The 9660-nt window shown below is 45.8% G+C and overlaps 1 pseudogene; it reads right to left on the minus strand.

Moving 5' to 3' along the window:
* Nucleotides 1-1049: 1049 nt before the first annotated feature.
* Nucleotides 1050-8720, minus strand: LOC132500582 (PC4 and SFRS1-interacting protein-like; annotated as a pseudogene).
* Between the last annotated feature and the right edge of the window lie 940 nt (nucleotides 8721-9660).

Here is a 9660-nt window from a genome sequence, read left to right on the forward strand (position 1 = left end):
TCCAGGCACCCGGGCTTCAGTAGTTGTGGCACGTGGTCTCATAAGTTGTGGCTCATGGGCTCTAGAGCGCAGGCTCCGTAGTTGTGGTGCACGGGCTTAGTTGCTCCGTGGCATGTGGATCTTCCCGGACCAGGGCTCGAACCCATGTCCCCTGCATTGGCAGGTGGATTCTTAAGCACTGCACCACCAGGGAAGTCCCGAGAAATGAACTTCTATCTGCTTTAAAAAAAAATTATTTATTTATTTATTTAAACAAAACTTTATTTTAAAATTTTGGTTACAGTTTCATTTTTGTTTTCTTAGCAAGTCTACTGTTTAATCTCTCACGATTAAAAAACAGTTATTAATCTTCTAAAGAACTGAACAACAAAGGAATGTCAAGGGGAAGGGCACAACTGCCCCATTCTCTGGGGGTATAGTAGCTACTCCAGTTTAACACCTAGCTTCAAAACAAAATGAATTTTTATATTTTCTAAATGAAATAAGGTACAACCACCATCTTCATTTGAGCTTATTATAACTTTCAAACACAAAGCTTCATTTTAAGCTTGGTGTAAAAAACATTTAACAGGAATGATGGCTGACCTTAGTATGTAGTGTGTATCTTACAGGAAATGTTTTTTAACAATCATAACACAGTAATAATGCCACTAATGAAGTCCTCAATTTAGAATCTGGAACATTCTTCCATCAAGGGGTGGGAGGGGGAAATTCAGTCCAATGAGTCTGTCTCAAGATCTTCATCTCTTGTTTGCTCCACTTATATTCTCTTTTCAGTAACTGGATTAATGCTTTGAGCCCAAAATGAGATTATTTTTTATTACTATAGATTACATGTTGTTTGGTGCTCAGTTTCCATTTGTTCCTCTTGCTTGCGTTTTCTATCTGCTGCTTCTTTCTCATGTTGGCCTTTCAGCATATTCCTTCTATGAGCAGTCTGAAAGTGTCTTCCACTTTTTCTCTTCTTTTCACCTTCTTGATCATCTCCTTCCTCTTCAGAATCAGAGGTTGATGTAAGCCCTGTTTTAGCTAAATTTTTCCTTTTTGATTCAACTTCTTTTTTCCCCTTTTTTTAAATCTGGCTCTTTTCTTGGCTTACCTTCTTCCTTCTGGCCCTCTTCATCCTTTTTTTTTAGCTGCCTTTTAGGTTGTTTTTCCTCTTGCCCCTTTTTCTTACCTTTGTCTTCTTCAGTTACCATGTCACTCTCCGAAGGACAGGGCTGTTTTACCATTTGGGGTCTGCCTCTTGGTTTTGGAATCTTGACTGTAGCTGCAGGTCGTCCTCTCTTAGGACTCCCTTTTAGATTAACAGATGCTATGGCTGTAGTCACTACCCCTGCCTCCTCGGTTTCTACTTGTTTTTCTGCCTTTCTCTTTCTCCCTCTTCTGGCAGCTTTTAGAGTGGTTATGTCAACTGCTTTAGTCACATCCTTGCGTCTTCTTCATGGTCAGTATCTTCCTTTGAAACACTAGTTTCTTTTTCTTCAACTTCAACATCAGATGACGCATTTGATTGTTTAGTTGATGCCTGTTGACCTGAAAATTTCACTTTCGGATTGTTATCTATCTCCCATAAACCTTCATTAAAGCCTTTTCATTTATTTGGTTTGCCGTACTTTTCCTTTATTTTATGAGTAAGGAAATATGTCCTTTGGGCCTAAAAAAGCAGTCTCATGAGTTCCAAAAAAGAAAATGGGTAGTTTGTTTGTGGGTGGTTTTACAGCTCCATCAGGAGCTTCATCTACCTGCTGGGGCCGCGGGCGCTGGGGCTGCGGTGGCGGGCCGGCCGCCTCTGCCCGCGTCCACGCAAGTGACCTGTGCCACACGCTGCCGCAGAGGCGTCTCAACGGCTCGCCGCTGCCGCCGCCGTCGCTGCACTGCACCCTATCTGCTTTTAAACCACTGAAATTTGGGGTTTCTTTATTAGCCCTTAGCAGCTTAGCTCTTACCCTAACTAGTATACCAAGAGAGTCTCCCTCCCTTCTTTCTATCCTTCCTCGCTTCTTTGAGCACATTCCAACAGAAGATTAGGTTGGCTGGTCTGAAAATGAATTCATTTTCTTAGATAAGAGAATTAAAATTTCTTGAGCAGCCCATAAGGTGCCATGCTATGTATCTGGCCTAAAAAGAGGAATAAAATCCAATTCTTATACTTGAGAATACTTGAGAAACTGATGGTCCAATGAAAGTCTTTTGATTTAGTTTTGTCTCTAGCCAGTCTGGAATTACAGAGCTGTTCAGCGGTTTAGGGACAAGATTTTGCTGAGCTTCGAAGAAGCCAGAAAAGTGCAGAAGTTTGGTGGCAAATTGGTGTTTTTCTCTTGATATTCTGCAGAAAATCACATTAAGATGAAACTGAACTTTGCCCCCTCTGCCTGACAGATGAGAAGAAGGTATTCATGTCTCCGTATCTGCAGCCCTGTACTTGATCCAAGTCTCCCCACAGTAACTGAAATCGTGTTGTTGCCATTTATTTGGGTTCTTACGATGGGCCATACACTCTTTTATTTATTTATTTATTTTTTGCGGTACATGGGCCTCTCACTGTTGTGGCCTCTCCCATTGCGGAGCACAGGCTCTGGACGCGCAGGCTCAGCGGCCATGGCTCACGGGCCCAGCCGCTCCACGGCATGTGGGATCATCCCGGACCGGGGCTCGAACCTGCGTCCCCTGCATCAGCAGGCAGACCCTCAACCATTGCGCCACCAGGGAAGCCCAGGCCATACACTCTTGATGTAATTCAGCCACTTCTCTCAAGAACCTAACTGATGTTTACAGGTGAGGAAATAGATTCAGAGAGGATAACTAACTTCTCTGTCATCATGGAGACAGTGGGCGATGGAAGCAAGTTTGAAACCCGTCCTGGTACCCAAAAGCCAGGGCCCCTCCTGAAAGCTCTGTTGCCTTCCATGGGAGCAGCTTTGCACTTAGATTATTCAGAGTACTGCTTCGGGCTTTTGCTTTTCACCGGAGAAATAACCTCACAGACTCTGGGTCTGCTCCCACTGCCTCCTCGGCCCCAGGCTGGAGACCAGCCTCTGTTACTCAGAAGAACTTACGAAACTCCGTAGTTCTTTATATTCAAGCATCAGCACGTCTGACTTTTGTTTTCAATGCAGAACCTGCCCTGTTTTCCCAGAACAAAAATCCAGATTCATTCTGAAAACGAAATGACGGTTGGTCCTTGGAAAACAACCCAGATCCCAGGTCCCCACTTTAGCACAATCCCAAGTCAAGGTTTTCTGGTTGGGTGCTTCCAAGCCCTGTCACACTGATAAGGGCTTTCAGACATACCAAAGCAGGGGAAAATGAAAGAGACCCTTTCTTTCTCTTGTTGTTCCAGATCAGATAACATTGCCTGATTAGTTCCTCCACCACGAATTCACACCGCATGTACCCACACGCCAGCCCTCTGCTCACAGGCCATCAGCTGTATTGCTTCCTGCACAATAATTCACATTTTGCCTCCTGCTTTTCCTTCTCCACCTCTGTTTCCGGCTCCTCCCCGTGAAGTAGCAAAGTGCCTGCAAAGAAAATGTGTCAACAGGTGAAATTTATAGGAGTTTCTTGGCCCACACAGAAATGTGAACCACAGGTATCCCCAAAGGAGAGATTTTCTTACCCAGACACTTACCCTCTTGAATATGCCCCGATTCTATTCACATGTGGGTTCTCTAGAGACACCGGTTATCTTTTGGATGGAATCAGAGTGTGGAGCTCCCGTTTGGGAAGAGAGGCTTTGATGAAGGCCAGTTGGGATTATTTAGTTGCGGTTACAGAAAAGCCCAACCCAAACGGGCTTAGTCCAAACGGGAATGTATTGACTCAAAAGCTGAAAGAGGATGCTACCTACAGACAGGGCTCAATTCAGGGCTCAGGCTTACCGTTGGCACCTGCTAACTTTTAAAAACTTTATTCCTTTGTTCTGCCTTCCACTGCGTTGACTTTAGCCTTGGGTTTTCTGGGTACCAGAAAGGGCCCTGCTAGCCCACCCATTCTCTTATGTTTTAGGTTAAAGGTTATGAGTGAGAGTCTCTTCCCCAGAAGGTGCAGTGAAAATGTCATTGCATTTCATTGACTCTGACTAGGTCACATATGATCCACGCAGATCAAAGGATGGGGAAGTGAGATATGCCGATGGCTTAGGCCTTGGTTACAAGCGCCACTCCTGGGGCTCGGTGTGGAGTCCGCTTTAATGGGACTGCATGGAAATCGAGTACAGTCACCAGGAGGACTCCGGCACTGTTCCCTGCAGTGTGTGTTGCCTTATAAGAAACGGTGCAAAGCGTCACATAATGTTTTGTGTCCACTGCATAAGCCAGCTCCATACCTTGAAAATAGCCAGCATCTGCTTACGTAAAATAAGAATTTACACCCAAAGCCAAGCTGATTGGAGAAAGGTTACTTACTGATTTACATTCCAGGAGTCAGGCTAGTTTGCCAAAATTCTGATGCAAGTGGGTCAGTATAGAAAACACTCAAAAATTCCTCAACGTCTACAGCAGGACTGCCTTATATTCTTTAAAGCATGAAGAGCCTCCACTGGTTCGGTATTGAAGACTATGGCAATGAGCCTTTCTTATTGGTTTCATTGAGTTTTTGTTTTCTAAGAAGACTCTGATATTTTAGTTATAAAGACCTCTGTAGCCTGATCAGGCTGGTTCTGGAGGGAGTGGAAGGGTTTATGGCAGAAACGTGGGAGGTTGTTGGAAGTATTTTGACTATATTATGATACACACACCAAAAGATGTTCTCCTATAATGTTCTCTCTTCCAGTCATTCAGCTTCCTCCTACGTCTTTCTAAATAAACATCTGGAATTAGGTTATTCATTCTTCTTGTCAGCTCTCAACGTTAAATATTCATCCTTTTAGCCACTGAACAATTGTTATTGGTTATGAACCTCCTTTCTTCAAACGCTTTATTGTTGATTGTGCATCAGACCCTCTCTAAGCACGTCACATGCATTATTTCATTTATGCTTCATAACTACTGTATGACATAGAGATTATTATTATTATTCGAATTGTATGGAAAGTGAAACAGATCCAGAAGAGGTTAAATATCTTGCCCAAGGTTGGAGCCAAAGATGTTACAACCATAGTATGCAAATAAAACAAAGATTTCGCCCCCGCTGCCACCAAGGTAGGGCACAGGAAGACAGACCGATAAATAAACAAGTGCATGTAATGTTGTGTTTGCTGTGATAATGAGCTCCACAAGGGAAAGTGGGAGAGAGAGAGAGAGAGAGAGAGAGAGAGAGAGAGAGAAAGCAGTCATTTCTCTGGCCGGGGCTGAAAGATTTGAAATGGGTGTTGGGAAAAGTTCCCTAGAGGAGGCTAAGCTGAGGTGCATAATGCTTTCCAGCTACAAGGTGGGGGATGAGAAGAGCATCCCAGAGATCAGAACCCATGCAGGCAAAACACAGATGCATGATGGGGAAACGCAAGCTATCTGGCCTGGGTGGAGCCTGGGGTTCTGGAAGGACAGACGTAGGAGCAGCCAAGCGGGACCCAGTCCATGAAGGGCCTGGTTGGGATTTGGTCAAGAGAGAACGGGGAACTGCTGAAGGACTTTAAGAAAAAGGTGACAGTTGTTCATACCTAGTTTTTTTTTTTTTTTTTTTCCTATTTTCTAAATTCCCAAGCTTAAATCTTTTTTTGGGGGGGGATTTTTTATTGTGTAAAATAAACATAACAAAACTTACCATTTTACTTGTATAATTCAGTGGCACTAAGTACATTCACAGCATTGTACAACCATCTCCACTATCCATTTCTAGAAAATTTTCATTATCCGAGAGGGAAACTCTGCACCCATTGAACAATCATTCCCCCATTTTCCCGACGACCTGCTGGATCGATGGAAGTTGCGCTGAAAAACAAGAGGAAATAAACATATAGGTCCTCGATGTACGTTAGCCCAAAGAACACTGCGATTTGTGCTTATGTAAAAGGAAAAGCGTCGGGCTTCCCTGGTGGCGCAGTGGTTGAGAGTCCGCCTGCTGATGCAGGGGACACAGGTTCGTGCCCCGGTCCGGGAAGATCCCACATTCTGCGGAGTGGCTGGGCCTGTGAGCCATGGCCACTGAGCCTGCGCCTCTGGAGCCTGCGCTACGCAACAGGAGAGGCCACAACAGTGAGAGGCCCACGTACCGCAAAAAAAAAAAAAAAAAAAAAAAGATAATAAAAGGAAAAGCGTCAACGATGCTGCATTTTAGGGCTGAGACTTCACGCAGTGTCTGGGGTGAGCTGTTCCTGCCAAATCAGCCAGACAACGGCGATGTTCCGTTACCACCAAGATGTCCCTCTGTGGTTTCTTATAAAGAAAGGCAGTGGGTGCCCCACATGGCTGTCAGGACTAAAACTGCTGGTGAACACCCCATGGCATCAGGTTAGCCAGCAAACACACATTGAGCACCTGCTGTGTGCATGGTGGTCAGGAGTCAGGTGCCATAAACAGAGGGGAGTAGGCAGCAATCCACAGCTTTCGAAGGAATCGTAATGTAGTCGGGGAGAAGGACAAGGACACGTCAGCCTGTGACCTCAGGTGGGGTGGAACCCCCTGACCTGTGCTGATTTACCTTTTCACTGCAGTCGGTAGAGCTCTTTACAGCACTGAGCACATAATCAGTTTACATCAGTTTGACCCTCTTCTTTTTTTTTTTGCTGTACGCGGGCCTCTCACTGCTGTGGCCTCTCCCGTTGCAGAGCACAGACTCCAGACGCGCAGGCTCAGTGGCCATGGCTCAAGGGCCCAGCCGCTCCACGGCATGTGGGATCCTCCCGGACTGGGGCACGAACCCGTGTCCCCTGCATCGGCAGGCGGACTCTCAACCACTGCGCCACTAGGGAAGCCCTGACACTCTTCTTGTAGTAACCATCAGACTGTTCACCCCATAATAGCAGATGCTTCATCTATTTTTGTTCATTATTGCCTCTTCGGAATCTAGCATAGTTCTTGGCACATAGTATGTGCTCAACAAATGCATATTGAATAAATGGTTGCTATAATTATATATATATGTGTTTATACACACATACATACATATATAATACACATATATGTGCACACCTACATACATATACACACATATATTAATGCTACAACACATTGTATATGTAGACTTTCACCGAACATATAAATATATATACATTCAAGGTATGGATATATATGTACAAGTCATATTTTTTGACAAAAATAATTATCATGTATTGAGCACTTTAATTTTTATCAACAGAAACTTTTTTCAGTGTTTTACATATATCATTTTATTTAATTGTCACAAGAATCCTATGAGGATTAATTAGCTTGTTTACTTTTTCCAAAAGAGGCAAAGGAAGCACAGAGAAGTTAAGAAACTTTCCGAAGGCCACACTATTTCAGTTAGTATCAAGCCATATGTTTTGAAAGCACAAAGAAAAAATTCACAATAATCCAAACCATTTTTTCAAAAGCTCCCACTTTGGAATCAATAGCTTCTTCCAGGCCTCAATGCTGTTTAAATATGGCTGAGACCCTGCGGCTGCAAAGCTCCACGAGCTGGGGATGTTAACTGCACGTCTGGCACAGGCAGCAGTGGGTGCAGAGCTGGGTTTGTGGTCCCCAGTAAGAGGCCACCATCAGGCCTCGAATGCACCCAGACAGACCCACGGTCTCCCTCCGCAGTCTAATTAGTTAGAAGACTATTTATAGACCTCAGCGCTCCTCTCAAGACAGACTCACTCTCAGTTCCTACGCCCCCTGCTCTCAGCAGACAGCTTCACCTCGTGAGTCACTGAGAAAATTGAGGGCATGCGTGTGCTTTCTGGTAACTTCCCACCCTCCACCTACAATTTACCTACACCCACGTGCGTCCTCCCAGCCTGCTGTCCAGCCGGCAGAGGTAAGGTGGCTTCCTCCCAGCCGTGTAAGCCTCTCCCAGGGTCCATGTCCTACCCCCGCCCTTCTGGGTTTCATCTCTCATCCCTTCCCGTCCCAGGAGGCTCTCCAATCTTTACGTCCATTTCCACGATGATGCCCCTCTGCCTGTGAAGAGGCTGCGCCCTCACCGCTTTCCTGGATTCCTGCAGCGGCCTCCCAACCTGCCCTGCATTTCCACTTTGTCTCTTCCGCAGCGCAGTCACATGGAATCTTTTAAAATGCAGGGTCACAGGCAATTCCCAGCGCACTAGCTCCAACTCACCTACGTCTCACTGTTTCCAGGAATCGTATCAGGATATGAGTAACTAAGGGTGATATTCAGTCCTCTCTATTTTTCCCCTCCCTTCCTTCCTTCCCTCCCTCCCTTTGAAAGTAAGTCATTTGCATACGGGAGTAGTTATTAATAGTAACACAGCTCTCCGGGTGCACCTTGCAGCGGACTTCTCGACTCAGTCACCAGGCTTCGTCGCAAGCGCCTCTCACGCACCTCCACGTCCTCCCCGCTCTCCCCTGGCTCGGCTCCCAGCACCCCTAGAAAAGCAGGGTCACTGGGACCTCCTCGTTGCCACTGATCTTTGTTCAGTCTTTACATCCGGCTTTTGACAGCGTCCACCCTGCTTGTTTGCAGACTTCCCCGTACGCTCCCCGTTTCCCTCACAGCGCTGGAGTGGTTCCCTTTTCCTCCGTGGGCGCCTCTTGTTCGGCCTGACCCTTGAAGGCCGTGTCCCTGGGGTTCTGAGCAGAACCTCCCTGTCCTAGGTCTCTGCGCTTTCTGTAGGTGGCTTCATCCCCTGGCATATTTTGTGTGCATTCCTTATGCATGTTATACCCTTATCATTTTAGTTTCATTCGCTAGGTCTTTGAGAGCTTTAGCTGATCATTGTTGAGGTTTGCTTACTGGGTTGTAGGTATTAATCCAAGCAGAATTATAGCTTGATTTTTCTAAAATCCTTCTTTTTGTTTTATTGTCAATACTATTTCTGAGGACAGTGAGCATTTAATGACATGTTAAGATGAAGCAGCACATTTTCCCGAGTCTTCAAGGATTTTTGGTTGTGCCCATCCTCCACCCCAATACTTGCTGACCTTAAATTTTGCTCAAGTTCAGAAGCCTGAGTCCCAAACAAAAATGGCCTCTTGCTGGGGCCCGACCTCTTTGACCTACGCTGGCTGGCATCACCCATCCTCGCTTCTCTCTCACCTTCATCAGGCCTCTTTCAAACCTTTCTTCCCAGCCCCCCTACCCCCCTCCCTCCAGAACCTAGATCCCCCTGCTGACCTGGGACCATGTAAGTGTGAAGCAGATTCTGCAAGCCTGGCTCTCTGCAGTGAAGGTGGCAGTAAAAAAGAGAAAGGCTTCCCCTCAAGGAACATCCATGAAAGAGGTTGTCGAGTTTGTTTGTTTTGTTTTCTTCAGAGAAAAGCATGCACCCACATGTTGTGCTCTAAATGAGGATATTTTTCCAGAGTGCCTCTGTGTTAGTGTCCTGTTGCCACTAGAACAAATTATCACAAACTTGACTTAATACAACACACATTTATTTTCTCACAGCTCTGGAGGCCAGGAGTCTGGAAACAGTCTTACTGGGCTAAAGTCAAGGTTGTCAGCAGGGCTGGTTCCTCCTGGAGGCTCTCTGGGCAAATCCATTTCCTTGACTTTTCTAGCTGCTGGAGGCCACCTGCATTCCTGGGCTTGTGGCCCCTTCCCCGCATCACCCAGCCCTCTTGCCTCCCTAGT

The sequence above is a fragment of the Mesoplodon densirostris genome, chromosome 13 (genome assembly GCF_025265405.1).
Source record: "Mesoplodon densirostris isolate mMesDen1 chromosome 13, mMesDen1 primary haplotype, whole genome shotgun sequence".
In the NCBI taxonomy this organism is placed as follows: Eukaryota; Metazoa; Chordata; class Mammalia; order Artiodactyla; family Ziphiidae; genus Mesoplodon; species Mesoplodon densirostris.